The 16481-nt window shown below is 41.8% G+C and overlaps 1 long non-coding RNA gene across 15 annotated transcripts in view; it reads left to right on the top strand.

Annotated features, from left to right (window-relative positions):
* LOC142603322 (uncharacterized) overlaps positions 1-1436 on the top strand; it is an 89428-nt gene extending 87992 nt beyond the window's left edge. For 14 of the 15 annotated variants that reach the window (XR_012837228.1, XR_012837223.1, XR_012837233.1 and 11 more), the window contains one exon: positions 318-1436. This is a non-coding gene — a long non-coding RNA (uncharacterized LOC142603322). The remainder of the gene's footprint in view (positions 1-317) is intronic. The other variant, XR_012837231.1, reaches the window with a different exon arrangement.
* The last annotated feature ends 15045 nt before the right edge of the window (positions 1437-16481 follow it).

The following is a 16481-nucleotide window of genomic DNA, read 5'->3' as shown; positions in this document are numbered from 1 at the left end:
CAAGAGGCAAAGTTAAATCGTACGTCAGTTAGTACGAAACGCTTAAATAGCTGTTTGATCGTGTCTCAGATGATAGCTGACTTTGTCTACAAGAGATCTGCAAGGCATAGCAAAATGCAGCTGGGCGAAATTTGGGTGGTGTGGATTACACAGGTTCAGCGTAGCAGAAACCCTGCAGAACTGCTTTCTGACCAAAGGATAAGAAATTTTATGTGTTGCTTTTGATTCAAAAGTTCTATTTGGCCTCAACGTGGAAGAAATACTAAACAAAGAGCAGGGCATTGGCAGTTAATATTTTTATGCTTTTTTTCCCTTAGGAAACAATTCTCCACTTTTTTTTTTTTTTTTTTTTTTTTTTTTTTTTGGATAAAGTACAATGGGAATAGGACTGCAGAGTGGAGAATTCAGCATGGCAGAAGGATGGGAAAGATGGAGACTGCTGAGATGGTTTGGATGCTGCTTCCACCAAGTAGAAGGGTTGTTATACTAAAATCGTTCATCAAAACCGAGACCTCATATGGATTATTTTATTGGAAAGTCAAGAAAACAACTACTGATTTTTTCCCCCACAAATATAAAGCAGAGATCTTGTGTAAGAGGAGACAATGTTAAAATAACTGAGCACCAGAAGGGGCTGAAAGGAAAAGCCTGAGGTTAGAGCAGAGAGAAACTGTCAAATGCTTTAAAGAAATTTTACGAAGCCATTTTTGTATTCACAATATGTGGTCATTTTGAAGTCAGAACTAATCTAACTACTGTTAGATTATTTGCTCAAAGTATCTTTACAGTCAGAAAAAACCCATCACTTGTATCCCACTTTAAAAAGTATGTTCTATACCATTCTGAAAAGACAATAAAAATCCCCTGGGTTTATGATGCTCAGATGTATTGGAATTAGATGCTAGTAGGTGGGTTTTCCCAGAAATATTATTCTGGAATATTTGAATAACACAACTTTTGGACCAGGTGCTTGGGTTGTGTGTGTGATGTGGGTACGTGAGCACTATGAGGTGGACTCGTGATGTCACTGCATTTCTTGTACGTCACTCAGCACAGCTCAAGATCGTGGCCCCAGTAAAGCCAACCAAGAGTTTGCCAGTGACTTCATTGGAGCCAGAATTTCATCCCAGGCCAGAGGCAGCTGATGGAGAGTGCCACGGGCTGGTGACTCGGAGCCATTTCAAGTCAGTGATGTAGAAGTGAAAAAATTCCTTGTCACATGACTGATCTCATCGGCAACCCAGGGTACCCAATTTTCACTTTGGATTTTCTACCGAGTTTCCATTCATATTGCAACTATGTAGATAATATGTTATGGCATTTTTCTTAAAAAAGTAAAGAATTTATTTCTTTAAGAGACAGGCGATTTGTGGAAGACATTTGTGTAATTTTGCATTCTAAATGTGATTTATATTTATAAATAAATTTGCATAAAATCTCCACCTCTCGATGTCATAGTTCTATTTTATCTTTAATTCAGATGCTCAAAAAATGTAAATTATTTTTACAGCTAAATAAAAGCTATACAAAGCTGCCAGGAAAGAATAATGAGATACACATTGTGCCATGCAGCCATGATAAATCCAGCAGCACCATGGTTACAGTCAAAATGTGAGGCCATCAGCAACTAGGGAATATCAGCATGTATAGATTTGTCTGACTAGATTTAGCAAACTAATCTTAACTAGGGAAGCTCATGACACTAGGTCAGCAAGAAAAAATATTTACCTGAAAGATAGACAGGCACCTAAAATGAGGAGGAACGGCCGGTTTATATGGCAAGGGTTTATTATAGATTAAAACCATCAGCTGTAGTTGGGCCAGGTTCTAACTATGTGTTTTGCAGAAATAAAGATATCAGCATTCCTGTAACACGGCAAGGTTTGCAAATTATTGGGGGGGTTTGCTAACGATAGTATGGGCTTATAAAATACAGCCTGGGCATGAGGATGGCACCAGTGAGAAGGTATATTTGCATCCCCTTAGTCATTGTGCCATGGCTCTGGATTGACTAATAGATTAAGAACTGGGTTCCCCTCATTAGAAATTAACTCAAAGAAGAGGAGATAATTATACAAAATGAGGGTGTGAAGAGCCTCAGCTGACAGCAGTCAAAGGAAAGTAAATAAAAGGTGCCCTGAGTCCACCCACCCCTCTCCTGGTGAGGAGGCTTAGGGGACAAGTTGTCTGGATTCTCAAGATGACAAGCTTTGCTTTCTGTGGCTGGTACAGGTAGGTCTCCCCATTCTCTGTTTTTTGCCTTGTTTCTGACTGTGTTACCCGGTAACACTAGGGGGTTTTGGTGTGTGTTTTTGCTGCTGGAAATGTCTTACTCCATACTGCTCTTTAAAGTTTAAATAGAATGAAATAAAGGTGATATGTGTAGCGCTGCTGGCTCGTTGCTATTCCCTGTTTGCTGAATTACAGTGGTCTTGCTTTAGTTAAACTCAATATTTGGGTCAAGCAGCTCCAAGAGCGGCTTCCCAGGAGCTGGGTGACTGCTCCAGGGCTCTTTGCAGGAGGAGGCACATGAAAGACCAGGCAGCGATGAAGGGGTGCGTTCAGTGTTTTGTGGCTGACCAACCACCTAGGATGTTTAGAGGAAGCAGCTGTCATGAGCTCTCCTTTAGTGCCTAAATTTTGCAGAATCCGTTCGCTCTAGAGCTGTCACTCTCAAATTGTATGTTGTGGCAAAGCGTATGTGATGTGTACCAAACCTTGTCTTCTGGAATCTGCTGCTTTTCTCCTTTAGGTTTCCTCTTCCAGATAAAAAAAAAAAAAAAAAAGTTTTGTGATAAGCTTTATCCTGGCACCAGGCAGGATGCTGCACGATGCTGCGCACCTCGCCAGGAAGGTGCTGAGCCTTCTAAGCCCCGTGGGTTTAAGGACCACTGGGTCCTCAGCATCCTGAAGGACTGAACCCTGTGATGCTCAGTTTTCCCAAGCGTGTGGACAACAGTTTGCAGTGAATAGGGACAGCCTAAAACTTGCGTCAAAAGGAATGCTTTGTTCCGCTGAATCGGGGCAGTGAATGCGTGTGCATCTCTGAGAGCGTGGACGGGCCTGTTGACTCCTAAGGACCACTCATGTGCCTTAATTGAGTATGTGCATGAATGCTTAACCGCCTGGGATCAGCATAAACATCCCTGAATGTCAAGCTCTCTTCTGTGTCTATTTTGTAAAGCTAATGACCACCAGACATTAAAAACCTGGTTCTGGTCTTTGGAGATGCTGAGGCATCTTATTTCATATTTTTTAAAGGTGAATGCCTTCACCTTAAAATAAAATGTCTTTATGTCAGAGACAGTGGAGCATAGAAAAATGGAGAGCTGTAAACTTAATGCCCTTGGAAGCTTAAATTTTTTTTTTAAATGTCCATAACTTAAAAAAGGAACCAAATAATGCTGCTTAGAAACATTTAAAAACAAAAAATCATGCTCAGCAGACAGCTCTTATGACAAGGCTCTGCCCAGAGTGAATTTTTATGCGTGAGTTATAAACCCTTGAAAAATGGGGATCCTAATGCAAAAGCTGACACAGCTTTAACTAAAGCAGCTCTAGTAAGTGCTGCTATAATTATTTGCTCATTAATTACAAATTTTGCAAGACATGAGAGTAACACAAATTGGAAAATAGGAATAATTATCAGTAATAATGACACAGAAGCTGGACACATTGAAAGTATCTTCCTCTTTAAATTTAATAATAGCAAGACAGCTAGGAAACTAATAAGAAATACATAATTGAAAATTAACCTTGCAAATCTGCTGTTAATAAACCATGGTACTCTTGCGTTACAATAATTTTACAGAGCCCTTAATTTGCATTTGAAGTGTTTTTCCAGGTAATACTTTGTGTGTTCACAACAATTAGTATGTCTTTGAATTAAAACAAAAATACGAAGGCAGGATTTAGTATAGCTGAAGAGCACGGGATCGTATATACTGTAGTTTTTAGCAGCTCAGAGCTCCAATGATTGGAAACTGAACATACAATGGTGACTTTTGTGCCTGCTGTTATGCCTGAATGCTGTTTTGTTATTGTTGAATTCGAGTATTGTAGTGTTTTGTGCTTTCATCCTTCGCTTGTGTAAATATACCAGTTGGGCTGTTGGATCGCTTGCGCCTTCTCATACTCCGAGGTGTGAGACTTGGTTACTTAGGGATGCTCGAAACCATCCAGGGCATTGGTAACAGGTAGCGTGTGGCCCTTGAAGCACTCTGCTGCAGCGCTTGTTTTTAGCATCGTCTTTGCGTAGTTTTAATGGCTCTGATGGGGCAGGGTAAGCCAGCGTAGCCTGCGGCTTAAGGGAAAGGTGCTGCTTTATTGCAGGTTGGCACCTTGTGCCTGACGTTTGCCCGTGGTTCTCCATTCAAAGGGAAATGGTACTTCCTTACGGATGTGTTACATCTGCTGCCAGTTGGCAGAAGTCTATCAAAAGCTGTTAATCAATTTGCAAGTAAGGATGAAGAGAATTGTTTAGTCAAAACTACGACTGAGTCAACTGCTCTTGCTAGATATCGCCCACTCATAAAATAAACCTGGTGCATATTGCTGCCTGCTCCTTGTGTTCAGTCACAGAAAACTTGCATGTTTGTAGCCAAGAAGTGTTTAATAATTGTGGAGCTCATACCTACCGAGAAATGAGCGCTCAGCTGAAAAAAGAGGATGAAGGTCCCTGACTGCAGGCTTGTACTTATATCGCAGTGTTAACGGCAGTGGAGATACATACAGAGTTTCAAAGTTGTGTATGGCCAAGCAGCTTAGAAAAAAAATAAAAAAATAACCCAGAGACCTACAGTGTTTGGCATCAGAGAGGAGGAACATTGTACACAAACAATTGGGTTAAGAGTGTGCACTCCAAACAGCGTTTCTGCACAATTCCAAACTCCATCGAGGGCTGCATGTAAAATGTTGGCTTCTTTGTGCAAACCCACAAATCCTAGGGAAAAGGCCATTAGGGGTCAGCAATTCAGCTGTTTGTCTGCTCACTTTATGTAAGAGGTTAGCAGCAGTATGCTTTTTGTCCAAAGCCAGCAATAGCAGGAACAGCTTGTTTCTGAAAGGGCTGTGGCTCCCCTAGTAGTGACAGAAGAAGGGGTCCTGAAATAAACCTCCAATGTGGATAGTCTTTGATTTGACCTTTTGTCCATTTATTTGGCTATAAGCGTATGCTTAGCGCAGCATTTGACTCCTGTCTCTCCCTTCCCATACAGCCTATATAGCTCAAGCACCACCAGCACAGATATTTTTCCTCCATTTCGGTAGGTTTCAGGGAATTTGGAAAACGTTGCGATGTGGGGCTCTAAGGCGTTTTGGTTGCCCAAGCTTCTCCTCCAGAGGAGGTCAGGATGATGTCTGGAAAAGCAAACCTCCCATCCCCTCGCAGCCTCTGGGTGAAGTCCCAACAGCACAGCAACTCTCACGGGTGGAGAGGATGGCGATGTCCCCTTCCAAATGCCTTTGAAATCAGTTTTCATTTTTGTATTTTTTTTAAGATGTAAACTGACTTTAAAGCCTCTTCTGCTTTGGGGGGGAAAAAACCCATGGAAATCTCTTAAAGCAGTGCAGTAGAACTTATCTGTGTGAACTCAGTGTGGCTGTGTCTGACTTGAAATGTACTGATGTGAGGAGAGCTTCACTTGGTCCACGAAGTGAGGATGGGTGTTCCTCAGCTTAACCCCGATCAGGATGTAACCATTCCATTTGTGAATGTCAGAATTAACAGTGTGGAGTCAAGAGATGACCCAGTGAAGGACTGTTGAAGACCAGTTAGATGCAGCTTCCCTCCCATGTGTGTCTGTAGGTCCTGTTGGCAGTTCCCTGCAAGACCAGAGCAAGTGCTGGGGCCATGGTGGGTTTCCTGTGGGAGCTCAGCCAGTCTCCCAGCCCGAGAGAGGCACTGAGCAGAGCTTTCTGTGTGAGCAGAGGCATGTCTTGGGTGGAGAAAGCCTTGAGAGCTGAATGGATGAAGAGGAGCAGGCAGTCACTGCTCCAACCTTGAGAAAAAGGAGATGAAAATATCCTCTCCTCCATCTGAAAAACAAGAGGTTCTGGGAGAAATGTGCCTCTTAATGATGCTCCTGCGGCAGCCTCTGCTAGTGATTCCTGATCAGTATTCTGTTCATCACTGCTTTCTCAAGGAAAGACATAAAGGAACAACTTAGCCAAAAGGAAGCTATTTTTAGAAGATGGAGAGATGACTTCCCCCCCCCAACCGTTCTGCTGTTATTTATGTTGTGTAGTTCTTGAGTTATTTATTTCAGTGGGAGCTGATGCAAAGTGGGACGGTGTTTAATGTGTAGAAGGATGTTGAAATCCATCCTACAGCTGTCCTTGCTATTTCAGGGCTGGGCTTTGATAGTCCTTCCAACCTGCGAATTGGATGGTGCTTCTTGGACATTGTCAAGGTGCAGCTGATTGCGAGGGGTGTTTGTTGTCTCCAGTCCCTCCAGCTTCCAGCGCACTGACCGTGCTTCTGCACTATGTCACTGCAGTATATTTTAACCTGCCACTTAACTCACCCATATGCATTTTTAAAACACTAAAAAGCAACTGATAATTCAAAGTGCGCTCCAAGGTAAAAATAAAAAATGTTATACTTTTCATCGATTGAAACTAATTTATGCGAACTGGGCTCTGCTCGCAACTGCAGCAAGGTATAAATGGTGACATCATTGAGCATGAGCTCTGCCAACCGGAGTTAGTGTTGGGATGACAATGGAGTGATTTAACTATTATGATCTCACTTAATACTTCATACTTAAAATGTAGCCTAACCTGTAATTCAGGGTTAGATGAAGCACACATTGTAGAGTTATTTCAGAACAGATTTTGACACAAACTTTGCAGTTAAAGGAAACGTTTGAGTGACATACATACTACATATGCCGTTACTCTGTAAAGCTGGTGGAAATCCCTTCAGAAAGGAAAATTTACTGTGGAATATTTTCAATTTTTTATATATATGTGTGCATGTCCATAGACACATGCACACAAAAGGGGGGAAAAGTCTGGAATATTGTCTTAACCTTTCTGATATAAAATCATCACAGAAGAAAATCACTTGAATCAAACAAATATAGCTGCATTTTTTAAATCCCAAACCCCATCATCCTCACAACTATAACAACAAAGTACTATAGACATGATGGGTGATGAGTTAGAACTTTTAACACCAATTTTAGTTTCCAGCTTTTTTTTACAGAAACACTGCTAAAGTGACCTCACATTCAATGAGGGAGGTATTGCAGCTGGTCTGAAAAAGCATCAAGTAAAGCAGCAGGAAAAGAAAAGCTTGTTTTCCTTGATGCTTTGGATCCCCAGGTGTGTGGCCGATGGGGGAGGACATGCTTCCCCTGTCCATGCCTCAGTGCCAGCCTCTGCAGATGGAAGTCTTCAGTTCGTTTGCTCATCTGAGGTTTTTTAAATTATCTGTTTGAGAATTAGAATAACAAGGTTTTACTAGTTTAGTGCATGGTGAGGAGAGGTAGAGCTTAGGTTGAGTGTGATGATGGAGAACAACATCTGAGCTAACAACACCTGAACTATAGGACAGTCTGACAACAGAAGAAATGGTGAGTAGTAATCTTCCAGTCAAAAATGTGCAGGCAAGATGCTTATGTTTCTTTAGGATGAAACTGGGTGGATGTAAGAGGTATTAGTTGCTAACCTTGGGCACTGCAGTAGGAGATTGGGGTGGATAAACCAGGAAAAGCTTTTCCTATTTGTGTGGGTTTAGCCAGTCTTCTGGCCTTGGCACCGTACCTAAGAGATCTATGGCTCTGTGGATGTGAGATGGTTGTGGAGATGACACCAAGCTGGGGGGAGTTGTCAATAAGTTGAAGGACAGGACTGCCCTCCAACGCAGCCTTGGCAGGCTGGAGAAATGAGCCGACCACCCTCATGAAGGTCATCACAGACAATGCAAATCCCACACCTGGTTTGGAGTACAGGAATTATGTACAGGCTGGAGACTGGCTGAGGAGCAGCTTTGTGGGCAAAGTCCTGGTGGAAAAGCTGTTTAGTCACCAGCGTGTCCTTGCAGTGAAGAAGTAAATACTCAAAGCTTAAATGGAATAGGCTTTGCCTTTGAAGCTGGCCCTGTTTTCAACAAGGAGTCCAACCAGAGAGCCTTCAGAAACCCCTTCCAAACAAAATTGTTCCATGATTAGTTAACTTTGCAACTGCCTTTAAGGGATAGGAAGGAGTAATTTTGGGTAAGTTTTTTTTCTCTGGGAATGTGGTATTGTTTGCACCTGCAGTTCAAAGTCTAAGATTTGCAAAGATTCATTCTTCTTGACCTTAAGGGTCAGTGTTGCTGCTCCTTTTTGTAGAGAAAAAGGACAATGAGTATCCCAGAAAGAATGTGGTCAAGCCTTGAATCTGCAAACTGCCCCCTTGTCTGGGAAAATGGCCTTTCTTTTCCCCCCCCTCTAAGACTGTCATGTTCTGTGTCATGAAGCCAGATCTGGTTGCTCATTGCTGGCCAGCAGCAGCCCATATTTGATTGAAAACATGTTTCAATGGTTACTCAGCACGTCTGGGGCTGAGACGTTTTATACTTGGGGAGAGGGACTGGGTTTCATTGGGTAAAGTTTTTTGCACCCGTGTTTGAAAGTCTTTTGCAAAGACATTTTCCATGCCAGTGGAATGACCTTGTGACTGCTATAAATACATATCAAAAGCAAACATTATTAGTTCAAGTGTTTAAAGTATAGTGACACAAGAAGTATTCATCAATAGGAGTCTTTCAGTTGAATTAGGATAAGAAAAGGAAGGGGTGGGGTGTCCAAATCCAGAATTCTAGAACTTTTAGTTTATTTAAATGCTACTTTAGGATTTTTTCACTCCAGAAAGAATTTCCAGTGTTCCTTAGAGCTAATAGAAAATTTTATGGGTTTTCAATCAGAATTAGTTTAAGCCACTAGAAAACATCCTTTGTTCCTATATTGATAGAAACCCAGTATTCTCCTTTCTTCCTGTTTGGCCTCCCCTGCCCTGGATGCAATGGGAGTAAACACAGTAGAAGGATTTGTATTACCAGCAAAGAGAAACAATTGCAGCAGTGTTTAAATTCACAAGGTTTGAGTATTGTAACTGGTGTTTATTGGGGGGGGGAGGAGGAGGGAATGTTTATCCCACTTTAGTTTTAGAGGCTCTGCATTTGTGTTATCCATGCTTATCGCAAACGGACAAATGTTTTTCCGTATAACAGAAATATTTCTATTAGATAGTCCAAAAACAGCCTAGAAGCCGTGAGATCCCAGGAATAGGTTTCTCCCTCTAGTGGCAGCGGAAGGGAAGATACAGAGCTCTCAGGCCAGGTAGCTTGGCTCTTTTAGAAAGAGCATATGAGGCAAAAGACCTGCTGTTTGTTTACAACTTCAAAGATTCACGTGGCACGAAATATCTGCAACTTCATGGTTCTCCTTTGTCATTGAAATACTTGTAAAACTAAGATAGCAAAGCAAGGATGTTTCTCTAATTTTTAAAAATTACCTTGAGGCTCAAAGTAAAACTGAGGCAACTTGATAAAGACAAATGCTAATGAGTTTGGTGTCCTCTTCTCACCTGTTGGGAGAACCACGGAGCAGACACTGTATTTGGGAGTAACTGTTGGAGCTCGCTCAGCATCTGTCCCTGCAAATAATGCCTAGCGCTGGGTAGCCTACAGAGGGGGAGGGATGGATGATCTTCAGAGAATTGCCTTAGCGAGTGTTTGAATGGCATTTCAGTCTACCATGCTAGTTTGCCATGTAAAATATAAACCCATGATCTCGATGATTTAATTACCCCTTGTGCAGAAAAGGGCAAAACATACTGTCTCTCTAGGCAGAAGAACCTGACCACCACCTATAAGTGAAACAGTAAGCACAGTGAACCAAATCTACCACTTCTGCCCTGTTTCTGCTTTCCATCTTCTGTTGATGCCTTTATTACCGGAGAAGAGCATAAAACCACTAATACTTGGTTTAGACTTGTGCAGAAAGTTTGATCTGAGGGAAGCTGGCTGAAACAACTGATCTCTGGTTGGCTTCTGAATCTCTGTTGTCACCATTTGAGTCCCCATGACTCAGTCACTGCTTCTTGTGAGTATTTTGGTAAAGTGTTACTTCAATAGAAGAGATTATGTGAATGAAAGAAAAGGTTGAAGCATCTTAAATTCAGGGAGAATGTGTCCTTCAAGCACTACAGTGCTGAAAGTACTGTTCAACTAAAGGATGTGAGCTGTTTTCAAAAGAAAATGTAATAAGACACCCCCAATCCCCCTGTGGCTGGGGTGCAGCTGATAGTAGACCAGGTGGTGGAGGTTACCTTTGTCTTATGTGGGATGGTAGCAGAGGTGTCCCTTGCCAGGCTGGGGGCAGCATGTGTGGAAGCTTGCCTGCCTTCTTGGTAAGTTCCACCTGGGTTCTGGGAGTGAAGAGCTCTGGCTTGGGAAGGCCCGAGGAGGAAAATACGGCCAGTGTCTGTAGCACACCTTGTTACGTGCATGGTGTCCCCTGGGACACAGGAAACGCCTGCCTGACCTGTAGGGTCATGTGCATTAGTCCATGAATTTGGAAGTCTTCTATCAGGGACAAACTTAGCGACTTCAGAGTGAAATGTGAATTCCATTCCTTCCAGTTGGGGTTGTGAATTAGCAAGGCAGTCTAATTGCAGCTTCTCTCAGTGAGAGTTATCAATATCTCTCTTGCCTTTTCTAAAGGCTGTTGCTGTGGAGCCTGTTTCATGTTAGGTCTTCCTGAGGAAAGGACTTGCCATGGGAAGTCTTGATTCTGGCAGGTCTGTATGTGCCTGCTGAACGGTTGCGGCGCCCGAGCTTGCTGCGGATAGGAGAGCTCTTGGCAAAGGGTCATGTTTGCCTGTCACCTTGTCCGCGGGACCAGGTCAGCTTGTTGCAGATGTTTGCCCAGCAGCCATTGTGTTGCCTGGAAGGTTTATTAAGACATTAATTAACAGCAGTACAGAAAACACATTGGGACTTATTTCTTCCAGGCTGACTACTTCTGTGAGAAGGTTCAAGTCTTAGTTACTTTCTAAGTTATAAAGCAATAATTCAGTCTTTTAAAATGGTGTTATCTTTGGATTATATCTTGCCCTTGCTCTGGCAGATACCTGGACTGCTTTTCCAGCCTCTTGTTTCTGCACTGTACCTCAAAACTGTTCTAATTTTATTTTACCTCCCTGTAAAGTTTCCTTTCATTTGTTGCCTTTGCTTTTCTTATTGCTTTTTATGCTCTCAACTTCATTATGCAATTGTTCCAACCCTGCTCTGTATTTGATGTTTTATAACTCGTGTCTGCCTTTTTTCCCCCACTGTTGATTGCTTCTACATTTCTCTGTTCCTTCACACTGGCTTTAAAAATAAAATAGGAAAAAACAACTTGAACATTCCCTGTGCAATTACTGCGAGGTGGTACACATAACCCTTGGGCATACATTAATTTATCTTTGAACACTTTCTATTTCCTCCGTGCCCTTTCTCTCCCCAGCTTTATCATGCTGAATTGCACCCTGCACTTAGTGTCCCAACTTTGCTCTGCTAAAATCTAATCTACTTGTTTTCTAAGTTTTAGTTGAACATTAATCCTAGTGAAATCCTTAAAGACTGAAGTCCTGATTCCGCCCTGCAACACCAGTAATAATTGCTATTACAGAAGCCTTACTCAAGAATTATTCCTTACAAAAAGCCATCATCTTTCCATACTTCAGATGATGAAAACAATACCTGCAGCCAGGACCCACTGTAGGACTGTGTACAGTAAGGAAATATTTTTTCCACAACATTCACAATTGTTTCTCAAACAGCTTCGTCTCTCCAAATTTTAGCCTTTCACTTTGACATCGTCTTGGCATTGTGGCTTGGCAAACGCAGCGACAGTCTGATGGGTCCAGTGAGACTTGTACTAAAGAGAAGAGACATCTGATTGCTGGTCAGAGTGTTCAGTTGGTGATGCTCTGCAGAATAAATGTAGTGTCCAGCTTTTCTTCAATGCAGAGAAGGAAAGAAACAAGTATCCTACAGACCTGCGAAAACAACCTTTTGCATATGACTTCAGATTTATTGGTAGGACAGTCTCATGCAGAGTGATTTCAGCAGGTATCTGTAGTCTAAAAAATACCTCTGAGCAGTGAGGAGAGCCAGCCTGGCCATGGCAATGTCCATAACAAGTATTTGGTGAAATGTGCCTGCATCAGATTGTGCTCAGGTTGCTCAGGGCTGCAGCAGGCACAGAATGATGGAAAATGTGTCATCAGGATCCATGAGAAAGCCACAGAAGGAGTAGAAACAAACTGCCTGGAGATGGGTGGTGGTGCAGGAATGAAGAGGATTTTATGTCCATAAGATGTAGCTGTACCTGGAAAAAAGGCTGTGAGCAGCAGCAGCTGGTGAAGGAAGGGAGGCTGGCTACTGCATGACTTCCTTGAACCCGAAGTCTTTTGGTGTGTGGCCAAGCAGTCCATTTCTGGGACTTTCATAAAAACCTGGATGAGGTGCCTTCAGGTGACACATGAAAACAGCTCTGGCCCAGCAGCAGTAATTACCAGAAATATCACATTCTTCTGAGGACCAGACATCTGTGGGCTGGCAGGAGAGGAGGACAGTGGCTTGTGGAAGGTTAGTCACTGCTGGTCAGCTGCGTCTGTAGTGCCAACCCTGGAGTTGGTGAGCAGCAACACAACAGGAACCCATGATGGGTGTCCCAGAGGATCATCATGATGGGGGGAAGGTAGCACATGCCAGAGGTACTGGGACATGGGTCTCACCACAAGTACGGGCATGTCAACTGCAGTCATGACCCTTCCATAAATTCTTTTTAAAAAAGAGCCGGCTTAGATTGATAAGCATAAAGTCTACATGTTAGTCAACACAAAGGGCTTGAAGCAGACTCCAGATGAGACCTGGACTTTTCCAGACATGTAAAACTAGTTCCTGAAAACTCCCGATGGCTATCTCCATTAAATGTAGTCCTTTAACACTGATACAATTTCATATTGATTATTTGGTTGAAATTTTCTGAATGTATTTGCCTCGTATTTGTCCTTGTGTTATCATATGTAATTAAAACATCTAATAAAATATTGACTTTAAGTGACCTCATCAATGTCATAGCTTATTAAGTTTTGTTTTTTTCATGCAATGCTCCTTTTCCTCTCTACTGAGTGATTACATTCATTTGTTTATCATAATTTCTGAGCACATATATTTTGGAAAATAAAATTGAAATGCCAAGTGCTTTCAAGAAACACTTTCAAGCACAGTAAGTGATGTATCTGAGCATATTTAATCTTTTATAAAGTGCAACATGAAAACATATCTTTACCTTCATTGCTTTTTCTTTTCTATCTTCCACCTACTGCCTTTTTCCCTAGAAAGGCAGCAGACAAAAAAAAAGAATGACGATTTCTTGTGCTAAGTGAAAGCAACTTAAACATCTTTTTTTTTTCTTTCCTTTGGCATCTAATTTCAAGTGAAAATTTGCAATCAAAATGCATGCTTTCAGTTCAAATTGAAAAAGTATTCTTCACAAATAAGTATTTGTTTGGAGAGGGGAAAAAGCTTTAATTGTAAATGTTGGTTGTCAGGATAAATATTTCTGCAGTGTGTTTGAATTGATTAATCTGTCACTTTTTTCAGTAAAGTGCAAAATTGGATCAACCCACATCTTGCTTATTTACATGGCCAGCTTTAATTTATCATTAGTTATATTGAGTACTAAAGCTTTTAGTGCAAAAGATACCTCTTTTACTTAATGGATAATCATTTAGTGGAATATAATTTAAAAAAATTTATACGGTATCTCTGCCATGGCCGTAACCTAACCTCAACATGATAAACTTTCTCCAGCAGAAGGATTAGCACTTTCTGGTGGCTTTTGCCTGGGTTTTGGTTTAGTCATTAGTTCAATGGTCAACTTAGCCAAAGTATGCTGTGATCTGAAATCAAGTACTTGACACAGTAAAAAATATTCTGTGTTTGGCTGTACTTTCCACAAGACCACTTGGTTTCAGGTCATTCATCAGGATTTCAATCCAGATCACTGCAACTTTTTAATTAGAAGATAAGAACAAGCAGTTCAAGGTTGAGTCTGAGAGAATTGGAGAGGTTATGTGCAAGACAAGGGGACAGAAGCTGTACCTGGAAAAAAAGATGAAGTAATAAACGAAAACAAGTTCTCGAGCAAATTACGGGAAGAGACTTGACAGATCACAGTAAGAAATTGTTTTGAATTACAGTGAAGGGCCACCAGGAAAGACTTTTCTCAGCAGTTGCTTTTGTGGAGACTGGAGCTGTATCTGCCCAGCCTCTGAAGCACAGCCGGGTGGTTTCTGACCCTTTTCCCAAAGAAGCACCCTGAATTAGGGATACAACTTTGCTGTAACTTTTATGCCCAGATAACTCCAAACAATGAAGAAATTTTACTTCAACCTGTTGTCCCCCTTCCCAATTTCCTTACACTTGCCGAGCCGCAGCAGTCCTGAGAGGTGGCAACGGTGGCACCGCCGTGTTACGTGCGCTGACGTGGGGCAATCAATCTTAATGCCATTCCAGCACGTGGGAATGTTGGTGGTGTGACAGGTTGAGTTTGCATTAAGGGGTGAGGGTTTCCTCCAGGAAAACCTGCAGGAAGGAGCTGAGAGGAGTGCTGTGTACATTCACGTGTGTATCAAAGCCGCCTTTGTCAGTGTGTGTGAGAGGATTTTTTCCGTTGTGTTCAGACTGAGATGCTGGGACAGTGACTGACAGCTGTTTAGTGGGGAAGACTATGCTGAAAGGTGGATCTGAACTCACCAAACTAAAGTTTAAGGGTAAAAGCTTTCAGTTAGAACAGAATGAGTGCAACACTCATCAGCAGCATGGGTTGACTTTAATTTTTTTGTGCTAAATGTGGAAAAACTAGGCTTCCTGTGGTTTTAATCAGGTTTTGCTTCAGTTAGCCTGTGTCCACCTGTGTTTCAGACCTATCATCACTATGGGGTAGGATGTCCTCTCCAGCTCCTGCTGAAGCTCAGTGTCACTTACTAGGGCACGGCCAAGGCTGATCATGGAGGTGACGGAAGGGTTTTGATTTTTAACCTGCTGCTTCTAGCTCTTCATTCCAAATCCCACAGTGGGTTTCCTACCTGCACTGTTGAGCTCTGCTGCTGCTCTAGATTTGTTGCTTGGCTTGGAGAAGCGTACTGCAGGTTGCATGTGTCTTCCTCTTTCTGCTAAAAAAGCACACTTTAAAAAAAACAACCCCAAAACCTTCCAAAATGACATGTTGCATTTTTAATGATCCCTTATGTGTGTGTAATAATCTAAAGCAATATCTATAAGCTTTGTTTTGGAAGGGATTAACAAAGATGGTTTCAAGATTTTTTTTTAATGTAGTGCAGAAGCTGCTGGAAAGAAAAACAACGATCCAGAGGCAGTTATGTTTTCACTGATGCCTGGAGTTGAAATACTGGTTGATTTTTTTTTTTGGCAACTTTTCTTCTTGAGGAAAGAACTTCTGAGTGCAATCAATTAAAGAAAGGATCTGATTTGCTTTGTAATTGTTTTTCTGTCTGTATGAATGATGTAAGGGCATATTGGAAGAATTTACTTCACTACTCTGTCTTTTCTAAAATAACAGGTTTACTGGTTGATTTATGGGTTGTTTGTTTTGTTTTTGTTGTTCTGTCTGTAGGTGAGAAAAAGGTTAATTTGCTTGAGAAATCATGTCTATGCCAGAGAAGGTCAACTTGTTCCATCATCGTGTACTGCCATTGGAGGCCGACCTGAACCTAAACACTGTGGTTTAAGGGAAGAATTAGGCATCCTGTTTTTCTGCGTGCTTTTCCTAGCATTTGTTTTCTCCTCTTTTTTTTCATAGTTTCTCAGAAAAAAGCAGGAGGATGTGACTCGGTGGTTAGTTGGTTATATCCTCCTCGGAACTTCTTCTGTTCCCTGTAAAGTCATATTTTTGACATTCTGCTTCAAAAACTTCAAACCTTGCTATGGCTGTGCCAAGCTCACGGCATCTCTCATCCTCTGACTGACCAAAAGTCACAATACCAAGAAGCGTTTGTGAACTCTGTTAAAAACCGTGAGGAAATGTGCAAGTAAAACAATCGGGAAAGACAGGGATTACTACATTTGTCAAAGAGCTGTCCATAAACATAAGAACATAGTGGCCAGGGTGGTTCATGGGGTGGTTCGTGGGTCCCCAGCTTTGCTGAACTATTTCTGTGACTCGTAGGATGTGGACCACAAACGATGAACCGCCAAGGCGTTGTTGGAGTTTAAACCTTTTGCAATGTCATAAAAGCTAATTAAAATGAAGGGTTTTCATGTTGCGTGTTTTTTCTAGGAGAAAAGTTTAATATTAATGTAACAGAACTGGGTGTCTGGTTCCCTGCTCTATCACCCATCGCTCACTGCAGCTGAACGCGAAACATCAAAGTGTTTGAGTCTCTTCTGTTTTATTTGTGTTTTTTCTGCTCCTTTT

This window comes from Balearica regulorum, chromosome 11, assembly GCF_011004875.1.
Source record: "Balearica regulorum gibbericeps isolate bBalReg1 chromosome 11, bBalReg1.pri, whole genome shotgun sequence".
Taxonomy (NCBI): Eukaryota; Metazoa; Chordata; class Aves; order Gruiformes; family Gruidae; genus Balearica; species Balearica regulorum.
This window is presented reverse-complemented; position numbering and strand designations above follow the sequence as displayed.